Below are 10,808 nucleotides of genomic sequence, written 5' to 3'. Positions count from 1 at the left end.
GGAATAGACCAACAGACATTCTCTGTCCCAATAAGTGACTCTGGGGGAGTAGATAGAATCTAATATGTGCCCACTAAGTCAAATTTAATATCATACCTTTCCTCGCTTGGATCTTCCTCGTCTTGAACGGGAACGGGAACGGGAACGGGAACGGGATCAAGACGGGAACTGCAATGCGAAAGAGAGTCGTCGCTAAGTACACCAAGTAAAAATCAAGCGTGTATAGTACCATGCCGACAATGTATAGTACAAACGCATAGTACAAAACAACAAAGACAAAAACTCAGAAAGAAGAGGCAGAGACGACCGCAAATAAAACAGCTTCCAAATGAATACAATGAATGCAATGATTGCCTACTGGTCATTTCACTGGGTGCGGTTCACCTCGGGGAACAATGACAAAAAAAACAAAAACAAAAACCAACAAAAAAGTAAACAGAACAGAGCACCATGTGTATTTTAGCGCGTTACCGACCTGCGACTTTCCGCAGCTTGTGTTTCTATAAACTCCCAACCCCTTGCTCTTTTGGAACGTTTCCTTCTGGGCGGCATGTTGAACGACCTTAACTGTGTGAGTTCATATGGGGAATGAGCTGAGAATCTCATCTGGGACGTGTTTAAAGACAGGACCAGCAAGAGGAGGGCGTGCTTAAGGTTCGTGAGTGTTATTTTCGACGAGGTCACGCAGATATTTAGGATCAAAGTTTAGGACCCTCGAGCGAATTCCAGCAAGCTAAAACAGAAAAGAGAGAAGCTACGAACACTCGAGGACGATTATTTGATGAGAGATTGAAAATCGACGATGTATTAGGTCAGGTGTCGTGACTTATTCACTTCAACAAACGACGCGCTCGCCATTCCTCGCCTTTCGTGCCTACATGACAACATGGCTGCAAGTTTCCAAAAATGGCACCGGAAGTGGAGGTCTCTATTGTGTTCGCGCAGGTTCTGCGCGTACACAATAAATGATTGATAGCCCTGGCCACTTCCTGCCTTCCCAGGTACGTGACTTCTTACACACGACGTGACTCGAACTGAAAGCAATGCGTGGGAACTAGCGCGTCTCTCCCCTTGTACTTTGGTCAACGTGGGACGGCAAGGAATTAATTCAATGAAAATTTCACCCCGTCGACTTCCAAAGAGAATGAATTTTGCGTCCGATGGACGGAAAGTTCTTCAAATATATTGCGCGTAGAGCTGATCACTACTATACGTTTTTATTTCCCGAAAGCATTTTTATCGTTAAAAGGAACACACACACACACACGAAAAAAAAAAAAAAGACTTTAAATTTGGACAAAACCAAATGCATGCTTATCGGTAGTAATAGGAAACGCGTAAATATAGTTTATCATTATTATTTATTATTATTTGATTGGCTAGTTGGCCGGCCATATCGGCCTAGCGCCAAATGTCCCCCCCTCCCCCCTCCCCCCCTCCCCAAGGCGCGCGCGCACGCGCATTAGGTGACTCGACTAGCTAGCCCTGCGAGCTAGACAGACATGTCTTTTCGTTTCGCCTCCACGAAATCGGAGGCAGTGGGAATATGGCATCACACACCTTCCATCCCCGAGGTTTCGAAGTTGCGATGTTGCTGTGTTCAAGGTAACCCTGTGCAAAGAATGATTCGTTAGGCGAGGAGAGCACTTATTTGGAGACTCTCTAGTGGCTGTATATATTATCTGAATTGAGTTCACTCCCACAACTTAACGAAGGCTTTTCGACTGCGGGCGAGTCGATTTCAACCTTCTTCTCTTTGCGCAATATTCGTTCGTTCGTTCGTTCGTTTGGAAGATTTCGCACCTCGTCTGCGAAGCCGCTTCGATTTCGACTCGATTCGTGGCGCACACGTGGACGAACGCGCGAGTGCAAAAAAACCAGCAGCCGATCGACTCTGAGAACGAAGCAACTCGCAAGAGAATCGAAAGCCTTTTCCGTCCGTAGATTTTTCTCTCTGTTCGCAAATACAGGGCTTTCAGCCGCAGGGGACGAGCGTCCTCCTGACTCGAGCGACGAGCGAGTGTTTGTCTGTTTGTCTGTCTCTTTGTTTGTTTTGCCTGTTTGTACACGTCCAAGTTGGCAGTTAAAAACATAGTCTATTTTCCAAGGTTTCCAAGGAAGGTTTCTTCACTTCATGCCTGGGTCCTTATGTATATCATTCTGTTTTACAGAAAATAACGGTCAACTTGAGCAGGAAAACTCCAATCAGCCAAGAGGGGCCAGAAAAGAATTGTGCTTAGACATAGCAGTTACCTCCAGCTGGAAAATACAAGTAAGTACTGCCAAAGAATACTTAGTCAGTATATGGGAAGAATAGTATGCAACTGAATGATGCAAGTTTCAGCCAGTTGAGGGTTCTTACATTTTTTTATGGTGGTGCTAATGGTGTCTCAGTCAATTGCTAACTTAGTATTTAAGTACTAGTTGTGGTATTGATTATTTGACTTTCCCTAAATGCTTTTTTATTGGTGGAGCCAACGGAAAAGGTTTGTGAGGCCATGCTTTAAAAAAATGACAGGAAGGCCTTAAGAGCCTACTTAGATCTTTATGAAGATGGAGGGTTATTTTATTGGCAGTGACATGTAAAGATAGTTTGCCAGGGCCACTTACTAGGAGTAGATTTATAAGTTAAAAATACTACATTTGAGCTCAATTTTTACGCAGACATTATTCAGGTATGATGGAAATTTAAAAGCACGTTCTTGTCTCATTCATAAGCAATGCTATATACTTCACAGCTGTCAAATTTATTAAATTTTGTGTTCAGAATTACTTTTGGCCTTGATATTTTTAACATTATGTAACATTTAACATTGCATAACATTGTTTTTAACAAACAGTAAACTTTTTTGGTTTTGATCTGAGCAATTAAAAACATTGTGTTGTTTCCAAGGTTTCCAAGGAAGGTTTCTGCACTTCATGCCTGGGTCCTCATGTATATTATTCTGTTTTACAGAAAATAACAGTCGACTGGAGCAGGCAAACTCCAATCAGCCAAGAGGGGCCAGAAAAGAATTGTGCTTAGACATAGCAGTTACCTCCAGCTGGAAAATACAAGTAAGTACTGCCAAAGAATACTTAGTCAGTATATGGGAAGAATAGTATGCAACTGAATGATGCAAGTTTCAGCCAGTTGAGGGTTCTTACATTTTTTTATGGTGGTGCTAATGGTGTCTCAGTCAATTGCTAACTTAGTATTTAAGTACTAGTTGTGGTATTGATTATTTGACTTTCCCTAAATGTTTTTTATTGGTGGAGCCAACGGAAAAAGTTTGTGAGGCCATGCTTTGAAAAAATGACAGGAAGGCCTTAAGAGCCTACTTAGATCTTTATGAAGATGGAGGGTTATTTTATTGGCAGTGACATGTAAAGATAGTTTGCCAGGGCCACTTACTAGGAGTAGATTTATAAGTTAAAAATACTACATTTGAGCTCAATTTTTACGCAGACATTATTCAGGTATGATGGAAATTTAAAAGCACGTTCTTGTCTCATTCATAAGCAATGCTATATACTTCACAGCTGTCAAATTTATTAAATTTTGTGTTCAGAATTACTTTTGGCCTTGATATTTTTAACATTATGTAACATTTAACATTGCATGACATTGTTTTTAACAAACAGTAAAATTTTTTGGTTTTGATCTGAGCCATTAAAAACATTGTGTTGTTTCCAAGGTTTCCAAGGAAGGTTTCTTCACTTCATGCCTGGGTCCTTATGTATATTATTCTGTTTTACAGAAAATAACAGTCAACTGGAGCAGGCAAACTCCAATCAGCCAAGAGGGGCCAGAAAAGAATTGTGCTTAGACATAGCAGTTACCTCCAGCTGGAAAATACAAGTAAGTACTGCCAAAGAATACTTAGTCAGTATATGGGAAGAATAGTATGCAACTGAATGATGCAAGTTTCAGCCAGTTGAGGGTTCTTACATTTTTTTATGGTGGTGCTAATGGTGTCTCAGTCAATTGCTAACTTAGTATTTAAGTACTAGTTGTGGTATTGATTATTTGACTTTCCCTAAATGCTTTTTTATTGGTGGAGCCAACGGAAAAAGTTTGTGAGGCCATGCTTTGAAAAAATGACAGGAAGGCCTTAAGAGCCTACTTAGATCTTTATGAAGATGGAGGGTTATTTTATTGGCAGTGACATGTAAAGATAGTTTGCCAGGGCCACTTACTAGGAGTAGATTTATAAGTTAAAAATACTACATTTGAGCTCAATTTTTACGCAGACATTATTCAGGTATGATGGAAATTTAAAAGCACGTTCTTGTCTCATTCATAAGCAATGCTATATACTTCACAGCTGTCAAATTTATTAAATTTTGTGTTCAGAATTACTTTTGGCCTTGATGTTTTTAACATTATGTAACATTTAACATTGCATAACATTGTTTTTAACAAACAGTAAACTTTTTTGGTTTTGATCTGAGCAATTAAAAACATTGTGTTGTTTCCAAGGTTTCCAAGGAAGGTTTCTTCACTTCATGCCTGGGTCCTCATGTATATTATTCTGTTTTACAGAAAATAACAGTCCACTGGAGCAGGCAAACTCCAATCAGCCAAGAGGGGCCAGAAAAGAATTGTGCTTAGACATAGCAGTTACCTCCAGCTGGAAAATACAAGTAAGTACTGCCAAAGAATACTTAGTCAGTATATGGGAAGAATAGTATGCAACTGAATGATGCAAGTTTCAGCCAGTTGAGGGTTCTTACATTTTTTTATGGTGGTGCTAATGGTGTCTCAGTCAATTGCTAACTTAGTATTTAAGTACTAGTTGTGGTATTGATTATTTGACTTTCCCTAAATGTTTTTTATTGGTGGAGCCAACGGAAAAAGTTTGTGAGGCCATGCTTTGAAAAAATGACAGGAAGGCCTTAAGAGCCTACTTAGATCTTTATGAAGATGGAGGGTTATTTTATTGGCAGTGACATGTAAAGATAGTTTGCCAGGGCCACTTACTAGGAGTAGATTTATAAGTTAAAAATACTACATTTGAGCTCAATTTTTACGCAGACATTATTCAGGTATGATGGAAATTTAAAAGCACGTTCTTGTCTCATTCATAAGCAATGCTATATACTTCACAGCTGTCAAATTTATTAAATTTTGTGTTCAGAATTACTTTTGGCCTTGATATTTTTAACATTATGTAACATTTAACATTGCATGACATTGTTTTTAACAAACAGTAAAATTTTTTGGTTTTGATCTGAGCCATTAAAAACATTGTGTTGTTTCCAAGGTTTCCAAGGAAGGTTTCTTCACTTCATGCCTGGGTCCTTATGTATATTATTCTGTTTTACAGAAAATAACAGTCGACTGGAGCAGGCAAACTCCAATCAGCCAAGAGGGGCCAGAAAAGAATTGTGCTTAGACATAGCAGTTACCTCCAGCTGGAAAATACAAGTAAGTACTGCCAAAGAATACTTAGTCAGTATATGGGAAGAATAGTATGCAACTGAATGATGCAAGTTTCAGCCAGTTGAGGGTTCTTACATTTTTTTATGGTGGTGCTAATGGTGTCTCAGTCAATTGCTAACTTAGTATTTAAGTACTAGTTGTGGTATTGATTATTTGACTTTCCCTAAATGCTTTTTTATTGGTGGAGCCAACGGAAAAAGTTTGTGAGGCCATGCTTTAAAAAAATGACAGGAAGGCCTTAAGAGCCTACTTAGATCTTTATGAAGATGGAGGGTTATTTTATTGGCAGTGACATGTAAAGATAGTTTGCCAGGGCAACTTACTAGGAGTAGATTTATAAGTTAAAAATACTACATTTGAGCTCAATTTTTACGCAGACATTATTCAGGTATGATGGAAATTTAAAAGCACGTTCTTGTCTCATTCATAAGCAATGCTATATACTTCACAGCTGTCAAATTTATTAAATTTTGTGTTCAGAATTACTTTTGGCCTTGATGTTTTTAACATTATGTAACATTTAACATTGCATAACATTGTTTTTAACAAACAGTAAACTTTTTTGGTTTTGATCTGAGCAATTAAAAACATTGTGTTGTTTCCAAGGTTTCCAAGGAAGGTTTCTTCACTTCATGCCTGGGTCCTCATGTATATTATTCTGTTTTACAGAAAATAACAGTCAACTGGAGCAGGCAAACTCCAATCAGCCAAGAGGGGCCAGAAAAGAATTGTGCTTAGACATAGCAGTTACCTCCAGCTGGAAAATACAAGTAAGTACTGCCAAAGAATACTTAGTCAGTATATGGGAAGAATAGTATGCAACTGAATGATGCAAGTTTCAGCCAGTTGAGGGTTCTTACATTTTTTTATGGTGGTGCTAATGGTGTCTCAGTCAATTGCTAACTTAGTATTTAAGTACTAGTTGTGGTATTGATTATTTGACTTTCCCTAAATGCTTTTTTATTGGTGGAGCCAACGGAAAAAGTTTGTGAGGCCATGCTTTAAAAAAATGACAGGAAGGCCTTAAGAGCCTACTTAGATCTTTATGAAGATGGAGGGTTATTTTATTGGCAGTGACATGTAAAGATAGTTTGCCAGGGCCACTTACTAGGAGTAGATTTATAAGTTAAAAATACTACATTTGAGCTCAATTTTTACGCAGACATTATTCGGGTATGATGGAAATTTAAAAGCACGTTCTTGTCTCATTCATAAGCAATGCTATATACTTCACAGCTGTCAAATTTATTAAATTTTGTGTTCAGAATTACTTTTGGCCTTGATATTTTTAACATTATGTAACATTTAACATTGCATAACATTGTTTTTAACAAACAGTAAACTTTTTTGGTTTTGATCTGAGCAATTAAAAACATTGTGTTGTTTCCAAGGTTTCCAAGGAAGGTTTCTGCACTTCATGCCTGGGTCCTTATGTATATTATTCTGTTTTACAGAAAATAACAGTCGACTGGAGCAGGCAAACTCCAATCAGCCAAGAGGGGCCAGAAAAGAATTGTGCTTAGACATAGCAGTTACCTCCAGCTGGAAAATACAAGTAAGTACTGCCAAAGAATACTTAGTCAGTATATGGGAAGAATAGTATGCAACTGAATGATGCAAGTTTCAGCCAGTTGAGGGTTCTTACATTTTTTTATGGTGGTGCTAATGGTGTCTCAGTCAATTGCTAACTTAGTATTTAAGTACTAGTTGTGGTATTGATTATTTGACTTTCCCTAAATGTTTTTTATTGGTGGAGCCAACGGAAAAAGTTTGTGAGGCCATGCTTTAAAAAAATGACAGGAACCCTTGACATTAATTCATTCCTCCTTTGCAGCTGAATTTCATTCAGACACTTTGGATTGGTTATTATTGCTTCAAAAAGTGCAGGAGTTCAGTGTGAAGCTAGCTGGGGCTTTAAGGAATTTTCATACTTTTTGCTGTGCAATTTCATGTTTCTATCAGTGTCAACAGATGAGCAAAATTCTCTCTTTTCTTCAGTTGCAGCAGCTGACATGCAAGGGCAGGAACTGTGCTGGTGTGATGTAGCTATCAAGTGCCACCATCAAGGTTGAATGTGTGCAGGCAGTGATGACTGGAGATTTTTTCCCCCTCTAAACAATACTGCCTAACCGAATGGAGTAGACAAGAAAAGTTTTGACACATTCATTGGTATTGTTGTTGAAAATAAAGACTGGTGCCCAAATTTATATTCAAAGGAGTGTGTGGTTTTGTCCTTTGTCTTTGTGTAGGTAATTGGATGATCTCTAGTGATATTTGACCTAAATGCCTGCAGTGATATTTCGAAATTGTTATGCGTAGTCTCACCAGCTGTTAGGCCGGTGGCATTTGAGGCAATTTTGAAATATCGCCAGTGGTATTCATGCCAAACATCAGGTACAAATTATGCTGTTATTCGTCTCTACCGCTACCCGGGTTTAGTTTGTAATTTTCACATGTAGGTATTTGGCTTAAATTAAGCTGAAACACCACTGCTCTAAGCCAATCAAATCGCAGAAATGTCTCATGTGCTAGTATACGGGCATTAAAACCGGACAGTGCAACCTCGATGTATGAAACCCTTTCACTCCCAAGATCTGATTAGTAATTGTCCTTACTATCTGCCAGACAACTCTTACGATGTGAGTTCAAAGAATTTGGTATTGGCTCAACTACTAATCCCACGATCGATGTTCTTCTCCATTCTCGTCACCTGCCTGCTTGATATTGTATTCATACTGTAAGGAGAAGTTCTGTCTTGGTCACTTGTGGGAGTGGAGGGTTCATATTTATTTCATTTCGCCAATTTGACAGGCACGTTTTCTGTGATTAGAATTTCCTCTAGGAGTATTTCATTGTCCGAAGCTTTTTGATTTTGGCTCCAATAATTTTTTTTTAAATTTTGGAGCGCGGGCTCAACTCTATGCATACACCCCAGTACCCCCTCGGTGTCGAAATGGAAACAGACAAAACACATGGCGAAGGTAGTGAGTAGTTGTTGTTTTTACTAGATATATCTAGTTTTGAGGTCCTCTTTGAAAACCATACCTTTTTTTCTGAAAGTTTCCTCAATAAAGATGATTATTATAACCACAAACAGACATACGCTATTATTATTATTATTATTATTATTATTATTATTATTATTATTTGTGCTAGAGGTGCGCTGCGGCGCGACTCGTATCGGCGTCACTTAGTGGTAAAGACATAATAATAATAATAATAATAATAATAATAATAATAATAATAAAGCCTTTATTTAAAGAGGGTGGCACTTAATAGCCAAAGGCTAATAAACTTGTGGCCCTCACAACTATTTACAATCTAAAATACTGTAAGCTAAAATATATATATATACAGTTAAAATATAAAATATGACAGGATTCAATTATAAGATAAAAAATAAATTATTAAATTACGAAATGATGCAAAAGTTGTTGTTCCTTAAAAATATTGGCAAACATGTTCTTTTTAAAACATGCTACAGAATTTAGTTTCCTAATTTCAATTGGTGTACTGTTCCACAGTCTTGTTGCCGAAACAGCGAAAGAGCGTCCTCCTGTTCATTTAGATAATTCGGCAAAGTCCCATTAATTCGCTTATACATTATTGTGCATTTATCAATCTTAGGTTGCTCATAAAACGGGATCCAACCTAGCTTGTTAAACAAAGCAACTGATGGTGTCATGCGATCGGCATGACAAATAACGCGTGCCGCTCTTTATCGCAATTTGCCCAAACAACGTTAGCGTAAGACATAACGGGGCGAATAATGCTATTATAAAACTGAAGTCGCTGTTTAAGGGGTAGACACGCTCGGATCTTACGCAATATTGCGATTCTAGAGGCCAACTTTTTACATACTTTCTCAACATGTTCATTAAATGACAATTTGCTGTCAATGTCTACGCCTAATAAGGTAGCACAATCCACATGGAGCAGATGGCTCGTTTTTATTGAATCGATTGTCGGTTAATTTGGTCGTTACTCAGAGTGGTCGTAGATACGAACATAGTTGCAATGCTTGTCTGTTTGTTTACACTTGTCTGTTTGGTTTTGTAATCGGACCTTTCAGCGTCACCGCGCCCATATGCCAAAAGCGAGTTTGGCGTCCCCAACGGTCGCATTTTCGTTGATCGAAGCCCAGGGCACAGGCGGGACCGACAGGTGAGTTACCTGCTCTGTAACTGCGTTTTTCATCATTGAGAGAAAGTATGCAAACTGATCTTTCTTGTGGCATTTGTCGGAATTTTCGATGGATTCGAGATTTAAAGGCCAAAATCGTCTCGGATCGGACCTTTCAGCGTCACCGCGCGCATATGCCAAAAGCGAGTTTGGCGTCCCTAACGCTCGCATTTTCCTTTGTCGAAGCCCAGGGCACAGGCGGGACCGATAGGTGAGTTACCGGCTCTGTAACTCCGTTTTATCAGCATTGGGCGAGAGTATGCAAACTGATCTTTCTTGTGGCATTTGTCGGAATTTTCAATGGATTCGAGATTTAAAGGCCAAAATTGTCTCAGATGCGAGTGAACACCCAGCCAGCAAATTCTTGTCGTTTTGTTGTACCGAAACTTTTGTGCTTGAACGCCGTTTGTATCGTCTGTACCGTACCCAGTTTTTGTCTTTTTGTTTGCTGTTTTTTTTTTTTTTTTTTTTTCTTTTTTGGATTGACCCTGCTTTACTCGCAAGACGAGACATTCGCGTCAACGGTCAACTCTGGTCTGGTCTGGCTTGGTTAATGTTCAATCTCGACCCAAACGCCTCGTTAACCGCGTCTCGAGATCTCACGAATTCAATTTTTAGGTGGCCGTAAGCATCAGTGATGGTAGTACCTAGACAACATCGCAAAGTCTTTTTGTTCTGTTTTAATTCGTGTTCATCTTATTTCATCTATTTTTTTTTTTTAATTTTTATTTATTTTTTTTAAATTTTTTTTCTTTTGAAAGTGGAATTTGGTAAGCGTGTGACTGTTGTGGAATACTGACACGATGAGCGATATCGAGGGGGGAGGTGAAGATCAAAGCTACGCTGACTGCTCGGTCGACGGCGACGACAGCCCCCGCTATCCGAGCCCGTCGGCCGAATCCATGGATAGTTGTTCTCTCGACTCTAGCGACCAGGAAGAAACTGATCCCGCCGGCGAGCCCACGCCCGCAGCAAGGCCAGAATCACCGCCACCCGTTGCAATAAACCTAGTATCGGACGACGAGGAGCGCGGAGAAGACGATGGTGGAGACGAAGCCCCACAAGAGCCTCCCGTGGCCGCCCTCTCTCCCAAGAGGGCATCCCACGCGCCGCGTCTAACAGATCTCCCGCCCGCAAACCCTAAGCAAAGGTCCAGGAAGAAGACCGCATCTCAACAACCGCCACCCGTTGCAATAAGCGC

This window comes from Pocillopora damicornis, chromosome 13 (genome assembly GCF_964200805.1).
Source record: "Pocillopora damicornis chromosome 13, jaPocDami1.2, whole genome shotgun sequence".
NCBI lineage: Eukaryota > Metazoa > Cnidaria > Anthozoa > Scleractinia > Pocilloporidae > Pocillopora > Pocillopora damicornis.
The sequence above is the reverse complement of the archived record's forward strand: the minus strand, read 5'-3'. Positions refer to the sequence as shown.